Source organism: Rattus norvegicus, chromosome 8 (genome assembly GCF_036323735.1).
Source record: "Rattus norvegicus strain BN/NHsdMcwi chromosome 8, GRCr8, whole genome shotgun sequence".
Lineage (NCBI taxonomy): Eukaryota > Metazoa > Chordata > Mammalia > Rodentia > Muridae > Rattus > Rattus norvegicus.
The window spans coordinates 27,432,635-27,452,643 of record NC_086026.1 but is presented as its reverse complement, the minus strand read 5'-3'; the positions used below and the strand labels follow the sequence as shown (position 1 = coordinate 27,452,643).

The window sequence follows — 20,009 nt, the reverse complement described above, 5'->3', positions numbered from 1 at the left end:
AGGCACATTTATGAGTCAGATATGGCACAGACCCGTCAGTATCCAGGACGCTAAGGAGTCTCAGGTTTGTCAGCCTGGGCTACAGTCGAGGGAGACTCCATTTCCAAAACAAAAACATGCCCTTGGGATCATTTCAGAGCCTCTCAGGTGGTGAGTCATGGTTATGACAGGATATAGACCTCAGAAGTAGGACAGGTGAAGGGTCAAAATGTGAGAACAGCTAGGGGACGGATGGCAGGAAAGGCTCAGACTGCGATGGGGTCCCAGCATGTGGCTCAGTGGCAAAACCCTTCCCTTGAATGCCTAAGGTTCTGTCCTCAGCACTAAAAATATCATAAAGAGGGGCTGGTGGGGTGACTCAGTGGGTGAAGGTGCTTTCTACCAAGGCTGATCTGAGCCTCATCCCCATAGTAAACAGAGAACTGACACTTGAAAATTATTCTCTGACCTCCACACGTATGCTGTGTGGATGGATGCCTGCATTTTGCACACACACACACACACACACACACACACACACACACACACACACACACACACACACACGAATGCAACAACAAAAAGACCCCAGGGAATGAATTGGACATTTCCAGAAACATTTCTGTAGCAAAGTGAACAAAGGGGAAAGATGGAGACTGTCAGGTCAGAGGGGTGGGGGCAGGGCCTGGCGAAGGGGCTTGAACTGGTGCCTCTTCCTGTTTTGAATGGGGACAGTTTGATCATGCAGGTGCCAGATGTATCACTTTGATCTGAGCTGGGGGCAGTGCACATCTGTGGTCTCTCCACCTGCTGTGGGTGGAGCCCCCTGAGGGGTGGTGCTGAGCTGGAGATGGCTCAGTTCCTTATTCCAGGTTTACCCGTCAGAAAGTCAGAAGGGTCGCTTCTTGTCTTAGAATACAAAGCCTTCATGTGAGCTTTCAAAGGGACTTCAGAGCCACTCAGGTGGCCAATTCACATGGGACATGGTATTTTTTATTTCTACCACATGGAACTTTAGGGCCCTCGTGAATGAGATTTGTGCTCCCTATCAAAGATACCTCTGAGAGGCTGGAGACCTAGGTCAGTGTGGGAGAGCACTTGCACGAGCATTAGGTCCTGGGTTCAAATTCCTAGCAGCATCAGAAAGCCAGGTGAGGCCCCAGCACTGTGGGTGGAGACAGGGAGATTGCTGGGCTTGGTGGCTGCTAGCCTAGCTCCTGTTTCCATGAGAGGCCTGGTCAGTCAAAAGCAAATAGGGCAGAAAGTGACAGAGCAGCATAACTCAACATGTCTTAGCATGTGCACATGGGTGCAATCCTCTTCCACACATAATTAAAATTTGCTTTCAAGACCCTTTCCATCCCACTATGTTACCATGTGAGGACACAGGAAAGACATGTAACCTGTGATATCCTCAGCAGATACCACACCTACAGTTTGATCTTAGACTCTGAAGCATCCACGATTGTTATCAATACATTTCTGGGGTTAGTTGGAGAGGGGCAGGGCGGTCTGTAAGTGCAGCCATGCATGTGACAGAGGCCAGTGTTTAGAAGTCTGTTCTATCTTTCCACTGTGGGATCAAACCCAGGTGGTCAAGCTTGTGGAGCGCCCACTGATCCCTCTTCGTTTAATTTTTCTGAGACAAGCTCTTTCAATGTAGCCCTGGCTGTTGTGGAACTCACTATGATTCCAACGTTCCTAATGCTATGATTCCTAATGCTATGACCCACTAATACAGTTCCTCATATTGTGGTGACTTCCAACTATAAAGTTATTTCTGTTGCTATCTCATAACTATAATATTACTACTGATCTGAATTGTAAATATGTTTTCCAATGGTCTTAGATGACCCCGTGAAAGGATTGTTTGACCCTCAAAGGAGTTGAGACTTATAGATTGAGGACCACTAACATAGGCCAGGCTGGCCTTGAACTTGATGTTTTGATTCAGCTTTCCCTGTGCTGGGATTAAAGGTACGCACCACCATGCTTGGGCAATATTTATCTTTGTGCGTGTGTGTGTGTGTGTGTGTGTGTGTGTGTGTGTGTGTGTGTGTGTGTGTATGTGTGTATGTGTGTGTGTGGGTGAGCACTTTGAAGTCCTAGGGGACTAGAAGAAGGTATTGGATCTCCTGGAACTGGAGTTAAGGTGCTTATAAGGTGACTGATGTGGGTGCTGGAAATTGATCTGGTCTTCAGGGAAAACAATAATTGGTCTTAATTGTTGAGCTATCTCTCCAGCCCCCTGCAGTGGCTGTTCCTGCTTGTCAACTTGACTATATCTGCAATGAACTACAATCCAGAATTGTAAGGCTCACCTGTGATCCTGATCTTGAGGCTGGAAGATACAAGTTCCTGACCTGGATCTTGGCATGGAGATCTTGAGGCAAAGTGGCTATGAATCCCAGTCAAGGAAATCTTTAAGTTCAAGTTTATCTGGGACAAAGCAGGTCCCAGATCCAGGCGTGGTGGTGCACACCTTTAATCTGGGCCACACCTTCTGCTGGAGACCTACATAAGGACATTGGAAGAGGGAAGACTCTCTTCTTCGCCTGCTTGCCTTGTGGGACTGAGCAAATGCTAGATCCTTGGGCTTCCATTCACAGTTGCTGCTGACCATTGTTGGGAAGTTGGACTACAGACTGTAAGTCATGAACAAATGCCCTTACTGTATAGAGACCACACATAAGTTCTGTGAACCCTGACTCATACACCCCCCAAAACAGTATGTGTGGATAATGTTGCTTCTGGAGCTCTAGGTCCTTTAGTGACTCCCTAGTGCAGAAGGCCCTGAGTAGGGCTCAACATTGTTTCTTTTTAAAAGTACCTTTGGCTGGCCAGTGGTGGCACACACCTTTAATAACCGCATCCAGGAGGCAGAGCAAGCCAATCAGAGTTTGAGGCCAGCCTAGTCTACAGAGTGAGTTCCTGGGCAGCCAGACTACACTGAGAAACCCTGTCTCCAAAACCAAAACTCAAAAACAAACAAAAAGTGTTTGTAAGAGTGTGTGTGTGTGTGTGTGTGTGTGTGTGTGTAGAGTCATAGGGGTCACAATGGCTGTGGAGGTTGGAGGACCAGTGCTCTCCTTTCAGCCTGTGGGTTCTGAGATCTAACCTGGGCATCAGTCTTGGTGGCAGGTGCCTTTGTCCACTGAGCTGTCTCCTTGGCCTGCAGTTCTAGTTCCCAGAAAGCTCTGTGCAGTTGTGTCGCTCTTCCACTTATGCCTTATTTTATTTTTTTCTGAGAGGGGTCTCCCTATGGCTGCTTCACACCTTTATTGCTTTCTGTCCTACTGACTTGCTCAGACCTACACACTGATCACAGAGGGAAACTCATCTTTTGCCTCTGGGCCTTGAAATTCATATTTTTTTTCTTTCTCAACTCTTTCAGCATTTTGCTGGGGTGAAGTGAAGAGGTCTGCAGCTGTCGGGTGGGTCCTGGAGACATAGCTCCAAGCTACTGCCAGCACTATACTATCTAACAGAATAGACTTCCAACCAAAATTCATCAAAAGAGATGGGGAAGGACGACACTTCATACTCATCAAAGGAAAATCCGCTAAGACGGTATCTAAATTCTGATCATCTATGCCTCAAACTCAAGAGCACCTATATCACTAAACGTTTCTAAAGCTTAAATCACATGTTGAACCCCACACATTCATAGTACACTTCAACCCCCCCCCCCACTCATACCAATGGATAGGTCATCCAGACAAAAACTAAACAGAGAAATGTTATCCAGAGCTGTTAGTATGACTCAAATTCTATATCTCTACAGACATTTATTTTAACCAAAGATAAAAGAATATACACTCTTCTCAGCACCTCAGGGAACCTTCTCCAAAATACTTGGTCACAAAGCAAGTCTAACAGATACAAGAAAATTGAAATAACTGCCTGCATCCTATCAGACCACCATGGAGTAAAGGTGGATTTCAACAACAACAGAAAGCCAGCAAACTCATGGAAACTGAATAACCTCTGGGTTAAGGCAAATAAATAAATAAATACATACATACATACATACATACATACATACATACATACATACATACTTTCTAGAATTCAATGAAAATGAAGACATAACATACCCAAACTTACGGGATACAACGAAACCAGTGCTAAAAGGAAAGATCATACACAGCACTGAGGGCCTTCGTAAAGAGAACAGAATCCCATCCTAGCAGCGTCACAGCACCTGAAAGCTCTAGAACAATGAAGAAGTTCACCCAAGAGGAGTAGCTGGCAGGAAATTACCCAACTCAGGGCCGAAATCAACAAAATAGAAACAAAGAGAATGATAGAACCAGTGAAACAAAATTAACAAGATAGACTAAAAGGCAAAGAGAGAAAATCCAAATTAACAAAACCAGAAACAAAAAAGGGGGGACATAACAACAGACACCAAGGAAATCCAAAGAGTCAGTAGGTTATACTTCAAAAACCTGTACTCTACAACTTTGGAAAATCTAAAAGAAATGGACAATTTTCTTGATAGATACCACTTACCAAAGTTAAATCCACTGGTTTTCACCATATTTCCCACCATCCTGAAGCAGCTGGCCTCAGAGAAAGGAGGAACAGCCTTTTGAAGACACAGTTACAACACCAATCAGGTGGCAGCAGCCTGGAGGGCTGGGGCAGGGTACTCCAGAAGGAGGTATGTGCTTTGAATCAGCGCCCAATATATAATACGGTCGGTCGGTCTGTCTGTCTGTCTGTCTGTCTGTCTGTCTGTCTGTCTATCTATCTATCTATCTATCTATCTATATATCTATCTATCTATCTATATCTATCTATCTGAGAGAGAGAGAGAGAGAGAGAGAGAGAGAGAGAGCCGGTTACCATGGTTCTAGGAATCAGGAGGGAGAAGGGATCTAGAAGTCAATCTAGGAAGAAAAGCGAATCGTCGTGCTCATTGTCACCAGTGGGGACCCTCTAGAAGAGATTTTGCTTCTTGTTCCCACAACTTTTAGATTCTGCTGGCCTCGAAGTTTTGGTTCCAGGGGGTGTGTGGGGGGCAATCATGCCAGGAACCACAGCAAATGTTCCATTGAACTGGAAGTTCTGAGTCCCCCTGACCACTTTGTCTTCAGATGAACTTAACAGGCTAAGAGAGGAATCCTAGTGTTAGGGGTAATGAATCGATCGCTTCTCCAGGTGCAGGTAAGGAGGGTTATGCCTGTAGTACAGGAGAACCTCCAGGGCATGGCTCTAGACCTTTCTAATGTTGTGGCACTTCCTCATGTTGTGGTGACCATCAATTATAAAATTATTTCCTTGTTACTTTATGACTGTAATTTTGCTACGGTTATAAATAGTAATGTAAATGCCTGATATACAGATATCTGATGTGCAATGAATGCCGGGTGAAAGGACCCTTCCACTCCTCTGCACCACAAAGTTTGAGAACCACAGTTTTAGGAAGTCTCTTGGAGCTACCAAGTCCTGTGATTAAAGGCAGTAGGAAACTACAGTAGCTTTCCAGGCAGGATAACAAGCACACACTTGTCAGGTATGAAGGTGTGGGTCACTCCTCCAGGAAAAGACCTGTTGGGATGTTTGCTGGGTTGGAAATAAAGAATGGGTAGCAGGAAGGTAGTTATAAATACTAGCTAAGGCCATGGAAGCAGTTGCAGACACAAGGATTATAATTGATAATGAGTGTTTCTGTCATATTTAAAATGTATTTGTAATGCTGGGTGGTAGTGCACAATTTTAATCACAACACTCAGGAGGCAGAGGCAGGCAGATTTCTGTGAGTTTGAGGCCATTCTGATCTACAGTGTGAGTTCCTAGACAGCCAGGGCTAGATAAAGAAATCCTTTCTCAAAAAAAAAAAAAGAAAGAAAGAAAGAAAGAAAGAAAAAAGCCTTTGTACAGGTATTTGGGTTTTCTTTTTTCCATCATATTATGTGATATTAAGAGAGCATCGAGTATCGATGGTTATCATATTTAAGTTGCGATACTAAAAGAATGTTGCTCAAGGAACAGTACCACCTACTCTAATAATGTGTTTGCAGTTACACAAGGGATAGTTATATCACATTTAGGCAGAATTAGGACCTGGTTGTTTCCATTTGGAAATTAATTATTAATCCAGTCAGCAGGTTGAATCAATGTGGGACGAACCGGGAATAGTATGGTACATATTTGCACTCCCAGCACTGATGAGGTAAGGCAGGAGGATTACAGGTTTGGGATCAGTCTGGCTTACATATGAAGATTATGTTTATGGGAAGTCCCCCCGCCAAAAAAATGGTAAACTTCTCAAATATTAACTAATTAATTTGTTTGGAGATTAAAAGAGGACTTCGTATATATTATTCTAAGCATAGTTCTACCCTGGGGCTCTACCACACCAGCAGACTCCATAGCATACTCCTCACTACGAATTCACAGCCTGCAGGTGCACGCTCTCTTCTGTGTGAGGCTTATTGTTGAGTTTGTTTGAGATGACTGCTACTCTGGCTGGAATATGAACCACAGAAAGAGCCATTGGGTGGCACAGCCCTCATGGCCTTACAGGCAAACCCCAATGTTTCAGTCATCAGGTGTAGAACCATCAGAAAAACACAAAGTTGGATCCCCAAGACTGAAACCTGCTAGTGCTGATCTTGGTGTGTGCACCTGTAGGTCATACCCAGGAATTGCTGGATAGGATTTGCAACACAGCAGAACACGATGTCAGCCATGTTCATTGTGATTAAGTTCCAGAGGTGTTTGCTTCCACAGTATGACGGACACAGAAGGACAGATCCCAAAGAGGGCTACTGTCAGTCTCATTGTTGCTTGACTTATCAATGTAATCTGATTGTTGCCAGTCTGTGGAGTAGATCTAAACAGAAAAAAGAAGAGGGTTCTCACTGTCTCTACACTGCATGATGGTACAGGAATTTCCTTTCTCAGTGTAAGACTGCCTGGTGGTTGTGAAACAGGCATTTCCCACTTCTGGTACTCACTCACTTACCTTTCTTCACTTACCTACCCTTTTGAACTCTCATTTTTTATCTGCAAAAATCAACTATGAAAGCATAACTTGTGTGTGTGTGTGTGTGTGTGTGTGTGTGTGTGTGTGTTGTTGTTGTTGTTGTTGTTGTGACTAAACCTAGGGACTCATGCATGCCAGGCAGGCAATCTACTGCTGAACTATATTCCCAGCCACCCAAAAGATATTTGAACAACTTAAGAGCTGGTCATAGCTGGGCATGGTGGTATATATCTTTAATCCCAGCACTCAGGAGGCAACAGCAGGTGGATCCCTATGGGTTGGGGGTCAGTGAGACTCAGTCAAGGAAGAGGAGGAGGAGGAGAAGGAGGGGGAGGAGGAAGAGGAAGATGAGGAGGAGGACTATTGAATTTTAAACTTGGCTTCTGTTTTCGACTGGAGGTGGATCATGCTTAAAGTGTGGCAACTGTAGAGTATATACTATTAAAATAGGATCTGAGGGTGTGAGTACAGCTCCAGGGTACAACACGTGCTTAGTATAGTATATACTAAGTCCTTTAATCTCCAGACAACAAATTTATTAGTTAACATTCTGGAAGTTTACTTCTTTTTGGAGCAATCTGGAAGGCACAGTAACTTAGTGGGAATGGTGCTGCAATATAGCAAAATAGACATCACTTGAGGAATGCTTAGGGCAGAATCACACGTGTTCAAAATAAATATAAGAACTACCCAAAAGGGGCTGAGGGTGTACCTGGTAGAGGACCGAGTATACCCAAAGGCCTGGGTTGACTCTCTTGTACTGAATAAAAACTGGGATGGTAGTACATGCTTGTAAGCACAACACTCAGGAGGTGTGTGTGTGTGTGTCTGTGTCTGTGTCTGTGTCTGTGTGTGTGCGCGTGTGTGTGCATGTGTTTGCACATCAGGATCAAGAGGAGTTCAAGGCCATCCCCTGATACACAGAGATTTAGTTCAACTTTGACTGCTTCAAACAGCAACAAAAGTCAGAAGGTCCTATCTCTGTCAGGATTAATTTCATGATGTAGCCATAATTCTCATATAGTCACCACTCATTTTCTCTTGGTTATAAACTGCCATGTTTATTAAAGGTTGAACAATATGTAGAAAACACTGAGTTTGCAACCTTCCTTGCCTTCATATGCACTGTGAGATCACAGTGAATGTAAAGAATATTTCCACATTGCATACAACAGTTCTTGCACTGTGAAATCTTATGTATTTAGCAAGTCCTCAGCAAGTAGGGCTTTCATATCTATGACGTCACAGCTCCAGGGTGGGCTTACATATTAGTCCACTTTAATGATATCCCAATGGCTCTCATGTGCTTCTCAAATTCGTGGGCATCTTGAGAATGAGAGAACTTTCATGTTTTCAAACAAGCTGGTTCGAAGGCTAACCCACATTTCTTACATTATTAAGGCTTCTCCAATGTAAATTCCATTATGATGGAGAATTCTTGAAGGGCTTTCGACATTCTTTCCAACCAAAGGGTTTCTGTCCAGACTGATTTACTAAATGTTCAGTCAGTTGGTAAAACTCACTGTGTTTTCCCCACACCCTTGATACTTAGCGGAAACCTCTCTATTGTGAGTCTGTGCGTGGTGATAGAGGTTTGAGGATGTTGTGTGACGGCTTCCTTACTTCTTCAGCTAGGCTAGAAGAAACCATGAAGTCTTTTCCACAGTGTTTACATTTATAGGGTTTTATCCTGGTGTGAGTTCCAATGTGCTTATTAAGGCAAGACAGATTTCCAAAGTTTCCCACACCTTACATTCAAAAGGCCTTTCCCACTTGAGTACATCAGTAGGTAACACCTTCATACTTTCCCACATGCCTTAGGTTCATAGGGCCTCTCTCCAGTGTGAGATCTTATGAGTTCAGTTAGACCTGAAGAAACAGTGAAGGCTTCCCCACAGTACTTTCATCATAAGGTTTGATTCCAGCGTGATGACGAATGTGCTTATTACGGCATGCAGAGCTTCTCAGACTTCCTACATGCCCTGCAATCAAAGGGTTTCCCCACCATGAGTTTTTAAATGTTCATTCAGTAGATAACACCTTTTATAGGCTTTGCCACATTCCCTACATTTGTAAGGTTTCTCTGCACCATGAGTTCTTACCCGCTTCCTAGGGCAGGAGGAGGGGCAAAAGGCCTTCCCACACTTACCACATATGTAAGGTTTCCTCTGGAATGTGTTCTTAGATGTTTATGAAGGTAGGAAGATGCATGGGAGGCTTTCCCACATTTTACACTGATAGGGTTTCTCTCCAATGGGAATTCTTTTTTTTTTTTAATTTTTTTATTTTTATGAGTACGCTGTTGCTTGCTCTCTTCAGACACACCAGAAGAGGGCATCAGATCCCATTACAAGTGGTTGTGAGCCACCATGTGGTTGCTGGGAATTGAGCTCAGGACCTCTGGAAAAGCAGTCAGTGCTCTTAGCCACTGAGCCATCTCTCCAGCCCTCCAGTGGGAATTCTTAAACGTCCAGTCATATTTGAAGAAATCATGAAGGATCTCCCACATAACTTGCATACATCCTTTGTACATGTGTAGAAAGTCCTGAGGGCTTAGTAAAAGCTTCTCCACACTCCTTACACTGATAGGGTTTTTTCCAGTGTGAATTCTGAAATGTCCAGTTAGACTTGAAGAAGCAGTGAAGGATTCTTTATATATTTTACATTCATAAAGTTTCTCCCCAGTGTGGGTTCGCATGTGACTCTTAAAATTTGAAGAATACCCAAAAACTTTCCCTCAAATCTTACACTCCTCGACTTTTATGGTGTACACTTGAATAGGCAGAGCTCCACTGTGGAACATGTAAAAATCTCCTGAAAATTGAGTCAATTCATATAGAATTTTTTCCATTATGGATTCTCATGTATGCCTTAAAATATGACTGATTAAGGAAGTCGGTGCATTCAACAGAGTTGTCCTGCAAGCCTGTTTTCTGGTGAGTAACATTTGGGGTCATCTTAAAGTCCCCTACAAGCTGATCAACAGAGAAAGCTCATGTCTCTTAGAGAGGGAAGGTGCTTCCACACTGACTGAAATCACGGTGTTGAGTTTCCATTTGCATATGCCTCTTAAAATACAAATGCTCTCTGAAGGTATCTTTATGTTGATACAATCACAGAGTTCCCAAGCACTGTGGCTTCCTGCCTGTTGAAGAAAGAATAAATCAATGGATTATTTAAAATTAAGGGTTTCGATTATTATGAAGACAGAAATATTAGATCCTTGGCATTCTTATTACATGTATGTAACTTCTGCTGGTTTTTCCACATTGAATGACAAAACCCTAATGCAGGAATCATCTATCATCTGTTCTATCTTTGAAATGGTTCCTATATGTCTTCATAAAAATTCCTTAAAGACTCTCGAAACTGAGAAACATGTGTAGATGCATAGATGTAGAAATCCTGAAGCCCAAATCTTCAGTTATGGTCTGGTTTTCCATTCCCTTGTACTCATTTTATCTAAAGGATTATTCAATCATATTTTGTAGGTTTTACTTTGAGAGATCCACAAATCTATTGCTCATACCATTGGTGCATATTTTAGTTGAACACATACAGACATTTGCCTAAGAGAGAGGGACATGGAGAGGGAGAGGGAGAGAGAAAGAAAACACCACATAAATTAATTGCTTTAAAAATTTGATGTCTATGTCAAATACAGAGGCTAACGCTAGCAGCAAACAACTAAACTGAGAATGGGACTCCCTTTGGGGGAATTGGAGCGGGGATTGGGTGAGTTGAGGGGGGCTTGCAACCCCATGGGAACAATGCCAGCCAACCAGAGCTTCCAGGGACTAGACCACTACCAAAAGACTGTACATGGACTGACCCAGGGCTCCAGCTGCATATGTAGCAGAGAGTGGTCTTGTTGGGTACCGGTGGAGGGGGAAGCCCTTGGTCCTGGCAAGGTTGAACCCCAGTGCAGGAGAATGTTGGGGAGGGTGTGGGGGGGTTGTGGGGAGGAGCACACTTTTGGGGGAGGGGATAGGGGGCTTAGGGACAGGAAGCCAGGAAAGGGAATAGCATTTGAAATGTAAATAAAGAAATACATTCAAAAAAAAATGTGTACATGTGGAAATGTGTACTTAGGAATCTTGAAGGATTTGGTTTCATGATGGGTTTCACATTATTATACTCTGTTTTTCTGTTTTAAAATGCTGCTCCCCGTACCTTATCCTGAGTAAGTGCTACTGATTTTCTACAGCAGAATCTATAATCTTTGCAGAATGTGCAAAGTAATGAACATCCTTGGTTATTAATCTTACCATTTGCACCACGTTGGAAGTTTGCTCCCTCAAAGCATCTTGCATTTCCACTCTAAAGACAAACAAACAAAACCCCATAATAACAAAATGAAGGTTCAGAACTGAGGAGGGTTGCAGGAGTAGAAAGCAAGAAGTCCTGTGTGTCAGGACAGCTGCAGGAGACTGAAACAGGATGACTGAGTTCAAGGCCAGCCAGGCCACAGTATGAAAGCCTACCAAAATAAATAGATAAAAATATAAAAAAGAAGAAACTAAATCTTGATCATTTTAATTAGGTTAAAACTTGTCAAGGGTAAAATTACAAGTCATAGTTTTAAACAGTTTATTACAAATTGCTTTTCTCTCTCCCTCTCCCAACTCCCTCTCTCTTTTCTTTTTCCTTTTTCCCCCCAGTGACAGAGTCTGTCTGTGTAGCCTCGGCTGATCTGGGGCTCTGTAGACCAGGCTGGCCTTGAACTCAAGAGATCTATCTGTCTGCCTCTGCCTCCTGAGTGCTGGGATTAAAGTGTGCACCACCACTGCCAGACTAAATCACGTTTTAAAAATGAAAACTGATGGGAAACAACATTATCAAGGATGAGGAGAAGGAAAGATCTTGACATAGCATAGGAAAAAATGTAAAAAGTAAACTTAGCAGGCCATTTTGTGGGATCGTAGAAGAGTGTGCACAAAGGGTAAGGGACTCAGAATTCCTTCTGAGATAAAGGACTGGCACCTACTGAGGGCAGATCTGTGTCTTACAGTTTCATTGTAGAACTAAAGATATGTCTTAGTAGCAAGAGTGTTTACCTAAGTAAACTCAAGGTTCAATCCCCAGTAGTGGAAAGAAAAGAAAAACTTTCATTATGGCTTGGTGTGTGGGTGCACCCAGTACTCATAAGGTAAAGCAGAAATACATAGGTAGAGGCCAGCCTGGGCTACACACTAGGGCCCTATCAAAGGGGAGGGAAAACAAAAACAAACAAGCAAACAACTTTATTCTATTTCTAGACTGAAGGAACTTCAGATCACAAATATTTCTCGTGAATACTCATCCTGGAAACCTCTTCCCACTGTAACTCTTCTTCCAACCAAGAGATCAGATCGGGATCTCACATCCCACACATAGGGGAAATGTAGTCATGGAAGTGGTTCATTCTGCAGGAAAAAAAAGGTAAGGATAAATTTAGGACCCCTCTCCCTTTGTGTGTTTATGTGCACATACCATGTAAGTTATGTAAGTATGTATGCATGTGATGTGTCGGGTGTCTTTCTCAACAACTCTGCACCTTTTGTCCTGAAGCAGGACACAGGGTTTCTTGCTACACACAGGGCTCATCGCTCCAGCTAGTGTAGCTGACAACTTCTCAGGATATCTTCTGTCTCTGTCTTCCGAGTGCTTGGGATTACAAGCAGTCACTATGCCTGCCCACTTTTCACCTGGGTTTTGGGGATCCAGACTGCAATCCTCATGGTGGTACAGGCAAGTGCTTTAAGCAAGTGCTTTATCCACTGAGGCATCTCCTACCCCTACCGGGTTTTGTTAGACAAGGTCTCTCCCTGGAACTAGGCTAGGCTGACTAGGACCCCTGAGATCCTCGTTTCTTCCTTCCAAGCACTGGGATTAGAAGTGTATGTTGGCACCTCCAGTTTTTTTGTTTTTGTCGTTTTTAAATCTGAGATGGTCTCACTGTGTATCTCTGGCTGGCCTAGAACTGACAACGTAGATCAAGCTGGCCTCAGACTCACAGAGCTTCTGACTATGCCTCCTGCGTGCTGAGGTTAAAGGCATCAATCACTACTTTCCTGGCACCAGTTTTCCGAGACACACTGACACTGTACCTGGAGCTCACTAATTCAGACAGATTGGCCAAGGAGGTCCCCAGGGATCCTCCAATTTCCCTCCCCCCACCACAGGAACTACAGGTGAAGCCGCTACACCTGACATTTTAAATAGTACTGAGATCTGAACCCAGACCCTCAGGCTTGCCTGGGAAGAAGCACTTTACCACTTGAGCCCCCATCCCCCCATTTCTCCTCTAATTTCTTTATTAGATTTATTCATTTTATTCTACATGTGTTTTACGTGTATGTATGTATGTTCACCATGTGTGTACTTGATGCCAGTGGTCAGAAGAGGGTATAGCATACTCCTGAACTAGAGTTATAGTTGATTGTAGTATGTGTGCTAGGAATTGAACTAAGGGCCTTGGCAGAAGCAACAAGTGCTCTTAACCTCTAAGCTGTTTCTCTAAGCAACTAATTAATCTCAATAATGATAAGAAAAGTTTATTTTGTGTATGGTGTTTTGCTTGTATGTATGTCTGTTTACCACATTCATGCAGTACCCTTGGAGGCCAGAAGAGGGCATTGGATTCCCCTGGAACAGGAGTTACCTGGGAATTGAATTCTGGTCTTCTGGAAGATCAGCCAGTGTTTTTTGTTTTTGTTTTTGTTTTTTTTTTTAAATTTATTTATTTAATGGATGTGAGTACACTGTAGCTGTCTTCAGACACACCAGAAGAGGGCATCAGATTTCATTACAGATGGTTGTGAGGCACCACGTGGTTGCTGGGATTTGAACTCAGGACCTCTGGAAGAGCGGTCAGTGCTCTTAACCACTGAGCCATCTCTCCAGCCCCTCAGCCAGTGTTTTTAACTGCTGAGTCATCTCTTTAGCGCTCCCCTCACCCCCACCGGTTATTTATTTATTTATTTATTTTTATTTTTTTGCTGGGTGGTGGTGGTGCATGCCTTTATTCCCAGCACTTGGGAGGCAGAGGCACGCAGACCTCTGAGTTCAAGGCTACCCTGGTCTACAGAGTGAATTCCAAGACAGCCAGGGCTTCACAGAAAAATCCTGTCTTGAGAAACCAAAAAATATATTTTATTGCTATTATTTATGTGTGTGTATGTATCAGTTTATGTGTGTGCACCTCTGTACAAGTGCCCTTAGAGGCCAGAAGATGACATCTGATCCCTAGGAACTAGAGTTACAGGTGGTTTTGAGCTGCCCAATCTGGGTGCTGGGAACTCTAAGAGCGGCAAGCGTTTTTAAGCAACGAGTCATTACTCTAGCTTCTGTGGGTTTTCCCTTGTTATTTGAGAAGTATCTCACATTAGGTAATCCTGAGTGGAAGTTCAGGCAGTTCACCAGTAAGTATGGTGGAAATTCATCTGGGGTATCAGTCTGATATCTCGGCTCTATGACGGTGCCGTGTCATCTACCTAGGTGGAAGCATCTCTTCCTGGAGGGGGCACACTGGGCATCTTGTGACAGTCTCTGCATACCTGATGAACATCTAGCCAGTGGCCCCCATGCTCGCTGCCTCCTTCTTTTCCTCCACACAGAGTGAGTCAACAGAAAGACCACCTGCAAGAAAGAAAAGATGGGAGAAGCCAAAGATTCCTATCTTTGTCATCCATTCTTCAGTGTCATCTGTCATAGCATCAAATCCATGGATTTCCATAGGATTTCTCAAGTCCTATACACTTGAGAAAAATCAGACATGCACACTATTGTTAATGATACTGTTAGGGTTGGAGACATGGCTCACTGGTTAAGAGCACTTGCTGTTCTTACAGAAGACCTGCGTTCAATTCTTAGCACCCACGTGATGGTTCATAACCACCTATCCCTCCAGTTCCAGGATGCACATGATACAGAGATTCATGTAAGCAAAACACTCACATAAAATAAATCTAAAAAAATCAATGTATTTCATATTTACTGATGGTATGTATATATGTGTAGAAGTGCTATAATACACACATGGAAGATAAATTGCAGAATTGGTTCTCTCCTTCCACCACACGGGTTCAGTAGTTGGACTAAGATCATCAGGGCTGGCAGCAAGTGCTTTACTCATGGAGCATCCTGCTGGCCCTATTTGTTTCCTGTTTTCAGACAGAGTCTTATATAGCCTAGGCTAGCCTTGAACTCCTAATCCTTTTGCCTCATCTCCTTGGTGCTGAGATTATAAGCAGACTCTACCGTGCCTGCCTAGATATACACATGACTGGCAGATATTAGAGCAGCTCTGTCTCACCTGGAGCCAGGAAAGAATCATAAGCCATACCGAGACTCTATAATGGTCTCACTTTACATGTCAAGTATCAGCCTGGAGAAACCAGCTTCTCTTTCTCGAGAGAAATCACTCCTCATGGTAAGTAGGCAGCACACCATTTTTACATCCAGAGAGTGATATACAAGAGCTCTATTTTTGCTTTCCAATGAGTTTATTAAGTATATATCAAGCAAAAGCAAACATATAATTAGTATAGAGTAGATGGAGAGAAACATCAAATGCATGGCAAAACACCAGCAAGTTGCATTGTTCAAACATGCAGCAGGATACTGCCTGCAGAAGCCATCTTAAGGCAGCAAGCTGCGAGTCACAGATGGAGCAAAGTGTCCCCTTTGGGTGATTTTTTTTTTTATTGAGTATTTCTTATTTACATTTTGAGTGTTATTCCCTTTCCCGGTTTCCGGGCCAATATCCCCTTAACCCCTCCCTTTCCCCTTCTACATGGGTGTTCCCCTCCCCATCCTCCCCCCCATTGCCACCTTCCCCCCAACAATCACGTTCACTGGGGGTTCAGTCTTAGCAGGACCCAGGGCTTCCCCTTCCACTGGTGCTCTTACTAGGATATTCATTGCTACCTATGAGGTCAGAGTCCAGGGTCAGTCCATGTATAGTCTTTAGGTAGTGGCTTAGTCCCTGGAAGCTCTAGTTGCTTGGCATTGTTGTTCATATGGGGTCTCGAGCCCCTTCAAGCTCTTCGAGTTCTTTCTCTGATTCCTTCAGCGAGGGTCCCGTTCTCAGTTCAGTGGTTTGCTGCTGGCATTCGCCTCTGTATTTGCTGTATTCTGGCTGTGTCTCTCAGGAGAGATCTACATCCGGCTCCTGTCGGCCTGCACTTCTTTGCTTCATCCATCTTGTCTAATGGGATGGCTGTATATGTATGGGCCACATGTGGGGCAGGCTCTGAATGGGTGTTCCTTCTGTGTCTGTTTTAATCTTTGCCTCTCTATTCCCTGCCAAGGGTATTCTTGTTCCCCTTTTAAAGAAGGAGTGAAGCATTCACATTTTGATCATCCGTCTTGAGTTTCGTTTGTTCTAGGGATCTAGGGTAATCCAAGCATTTGGGCTAATAGCCACTTATCAATGAGTGCATACCATGTGTGTTTTTCTGTGATTGGGTTACCTCACTCAGGATGATATTTTCCAGTTCCAACCATTTGCCTACGAATTTCATAAAGTCATTGTTTTGATAGCTGAGTAATATTCCATTGTGTAGATGTACCACATTTTCTGTATCCATTCCTCTGTTGAAGGGCATCTGGGTTCTTTCCAGCTTCTGGCTATTATAAATAAGGCTGCTATGAACATAGTGGAGCATGTGTCTTTGTTATATGTTGAGGCATCTTTTGGGTATATGCCCAAGAGAGGTATAGCTGGATCCTCAGGCAGTTCAATGTCCAATTTTCTGAGGAACCTCCAGACTGATTTCCAGAATGGTTGTACCAGTCTGCAATCCCACCAACAATGGAGGAGTGTTCCTCTTTCTCCACATCCTCGCCAGCATTTGCTGTCACCTGAGTTTTTGATCTTAGCCATTCTCACTGGTGTGAGGTGAAATCTCAGGGTTGTTTTGATTTGCATTTCCCTTATGACTAAAGATGTTGAACATTTCTTTAGGTGTTTCTCAGCCATTCGGCATTCCTCAGCTGTGAATTCTTTGTTTAGCTCTGAACCCCATTTTTTACTAGGGTTATTTGTCTCCCTGCGGTCTAACTTCTTGAGTTCTTTGTATATTTTGGATATAAGGCCTCTATCTGTTGTAGGATTGGTAAAGATCTTTTCCCAATCTGTTGGTTGGCGTTTTGTCCTAACCACAGTGTCCTTTGCCTTACAGAAGCTTTGCAGTTTTATGAGATCCCATTTGTCGATTCTTGATCTTAGAGCATAAGCCATTGGTGTTTTGTTCAGGAAATTTTTTCCAGTGCCCATGTGTTCCAGATGCTTCCCTAGTTTTTCTTCTATTAGTTTGAGTGTATGTGGTTTGATGTGGAGGTTCTTGATCCACTTGGACTTAAGCTTTGTACAGGGTGATAAGCATGGATCGATCTGCATTCTTCTACATGTTGACCTCCAGTTGAACCAGCACCATTTGCTGAAAATGCTATCTTTTTTCCATTTGATGGTTTTGGCTCCTTTGTCAAAAATCAAGTGCCCATAGGTGTGTGGGTTCATTTCTGGGTCTTCAATTCTGTCCCATTGGTCTATCTGTCTGTCTCTGTACCAATACCATGCAGTTTTTATCACTATTGCTCTGTAATACTGCTTGAGTTCAGGGATAGTGATTCCCCCTGAAGTCCTTTTATTGCTGAGGATAGTTTTAGCTATCCTGGGTTTTTTGTTATTCCAGATGAATTTGCAAATTGTTCTGTCTAACTCTTTGAAGAATTGGATTGGTATTTTGATGGGGATTGCATTGAATCTGTAGATCGCTTTTGGTAAAATGGCCATTTTTACTATATTAATCCTGCCAATCCATGAGCATGGGAGATCTTTCCATCTTCTGAGGTCTTCTTCAATTTCTTTCTTCAGAGTCTTGAAGTTCTTATTGTACAGATCTTTTACTTGCTTGGTTAAAGTCACACTGAGGTATTTTATATTATTTGGGTCTATTATGAAGGGTGTCGTTTCCCTAATTTCTTTCTCGGCTTGTTTCTCTTTTGTGTAGAGGAAGGCAACTGATTTATTTGAGTTAATTTTATACCCAGCCACTTTGCTGAAGTTGTTTATCAGTTTTAGTAGTTCTCTGGTGGAACTTTTGGGATCACTTAAATATACTATCATATCATCTGCAAATAGTGATATTTTGACTTCTTCTTTTCCAGTCTGTATCCCCTTGATCTTTTGTTGTCTGATTGCTCTGGCTAGAAGTTCAAGAAGTATATTGAATAAGTAGGGAGAGAGTGGGCAGCCTTGTCTAGTCCCTGATTTTAGTGGGATTGCTTCAAGTTTCTCTCCATTTAGTTTAATGTTAGCAACTGGTTTGCTGTATATGGCTTTTACTATGTTTATGTATGGGCCTTGAATTCCTATTCTTTCCAGGACTTTTATCATGAAGGGGTGTTGAATTTTGTCAAATGCTTTCTCAGCATCTAATGAAATGATCATGTGGTTTTGTTCTTTCAGTTTGTTTATATAATGGATCATGTTGATGGTTTTCCGTATATTAAACCATCCCTGCATGCCTGGGATGAAGCCTACTTGATCATGGTGGATGATTGTTTTGATGTGCTCTTGGATTCGGTTTGCCAGAATTTTATTGAGTATTTTTGCGTCGATATTCATAAGGGAAATTGGTCTGAAGTTCTCTTTCTTTGTAGGGTCTTTGTGTGGTTTAGGTATAAGAGTAATTGTGGCTTCATAGTAGGAATTCGGTATTGCTCCATCTGTTTCAATTTTGTGGAATAGTTTGGATAATATTGGTATGAGGTCTTCTATGAAGGTCTGATAGAATTCTGCACTAAACCCGTCTGGACCTGGGCTCTTTTTGGTTGGGAGACCTTTAATGACTGCTTCTATTTCCTTAGGAGTTATGGGGTTGTTTAACTGGTTTATCTGTTCCTGATTTAACTTTGATACCTGGTATCTGTCTAGGAAATTGTCCATTTCATGAAGATTTTCAAGTTTTGTTGAATATAGGCTTTTGTAGTAAGATCTGATGATTTTTTTGAATTTCCTCTGAATCTGTAGTTATGTCTCCCTTTTCATTTCTGATTTTGTTAATTTGGACACACTCTCTGTGTCCTCTCGTTAGTCTGGCTAAGGGTTTATCTATCTTGTTGATTTTCTCAAAGAACCAACTTTTGATTCTGTTGATTCTTTCTATGGCCCTTTTTGTTTCTACTTGGTTGATTTCAGCTCTGAGTTTGATTATTTCCTGCCTTCTACTCCTCCTGGGTGTATTTGCTTCTTTTTGTTCTAGAGCTTTTAGGTGTGTTGTCAAGCTGGTGACATATGCTCTTTCCTGTTTCTTTCTGCAGGCACTCAGCGCTATGAGTTTTCCTCTTAGCACAGCTTTTTTTTTTAGACTTGTGTCTCATAAGTTTGGGTATGTTGTACCTTCATTTTCATTAAATTCTAAACAGTCTTTAATTTCTTTCTTTATTTCTTCCTTGACCAGGTAATCATTGAGTAGAGCATTGTTCAATTTCCACGTATACGTGGGCATTCTTCCCTTATTGTTATTGAAGACCAGCTTTAGGCCATGGTGGTCTGATAGCACGCATGGGATTATTTCTATCTTTCTGTACCTGTTGAGGCCCATTTTTTGACCAATTATATGGTCAGTTTTGGAGAAAGTACCATGAGGAGCTGAGAAGAAGGTATATCCTTTTTCTTTAGGATAGAATGTTCTATAAATATCTGTTAAGTCCATTTGGCTCATGACTTCTCTTAGTCTGTCTATGTCTCTGTTTAATTTCTGTTTCCATGATCTGTCCATTGATGAGAGTGGGGTGTTGAAATCTCCTACTATTATTGTGTGAAGTGCAATGTGTGTTTTGAGCTTTAGTAAGGTTTCTTTTACGTATGTAGGTGCCCTTGTATTTGGGGCATAGATATTTAGGATTGAGAGTTCATCTTGGTGGATTTTTCCTTTGATGAATATGAAGTGTCCTTCCTTATCTTTTTGATGACTTTTAGTTGAAAATTGATTTTATTTGATATTAGAATGGCTACTCCAGCTTGCTTCTTCTAACCATTTGC

General features: G+C 42.6%; 1 long non-coding RNA gene across 1 annotated transcript; it reads right to left on the bottom strand.

The window, feature by feature from the left end:
- Positions 1–482: 482 nt before the first annotated feature.
- Positions 483–15,460, bottom strand: LOC134480143 (uncharacterized). The gene is made up of 2 exons (XR_010054325.1): positions 14,515–15,460; positions 483–12,381 (listed from the first exon to the last, which is right to left on the bottom strand). It is a non-coding gene; the product is annotated as an uncharacterized LOC134480143 (long non-coding RNA).
- Positions 15,461–20,009: the final 4,549 nt, after the last annotated feature.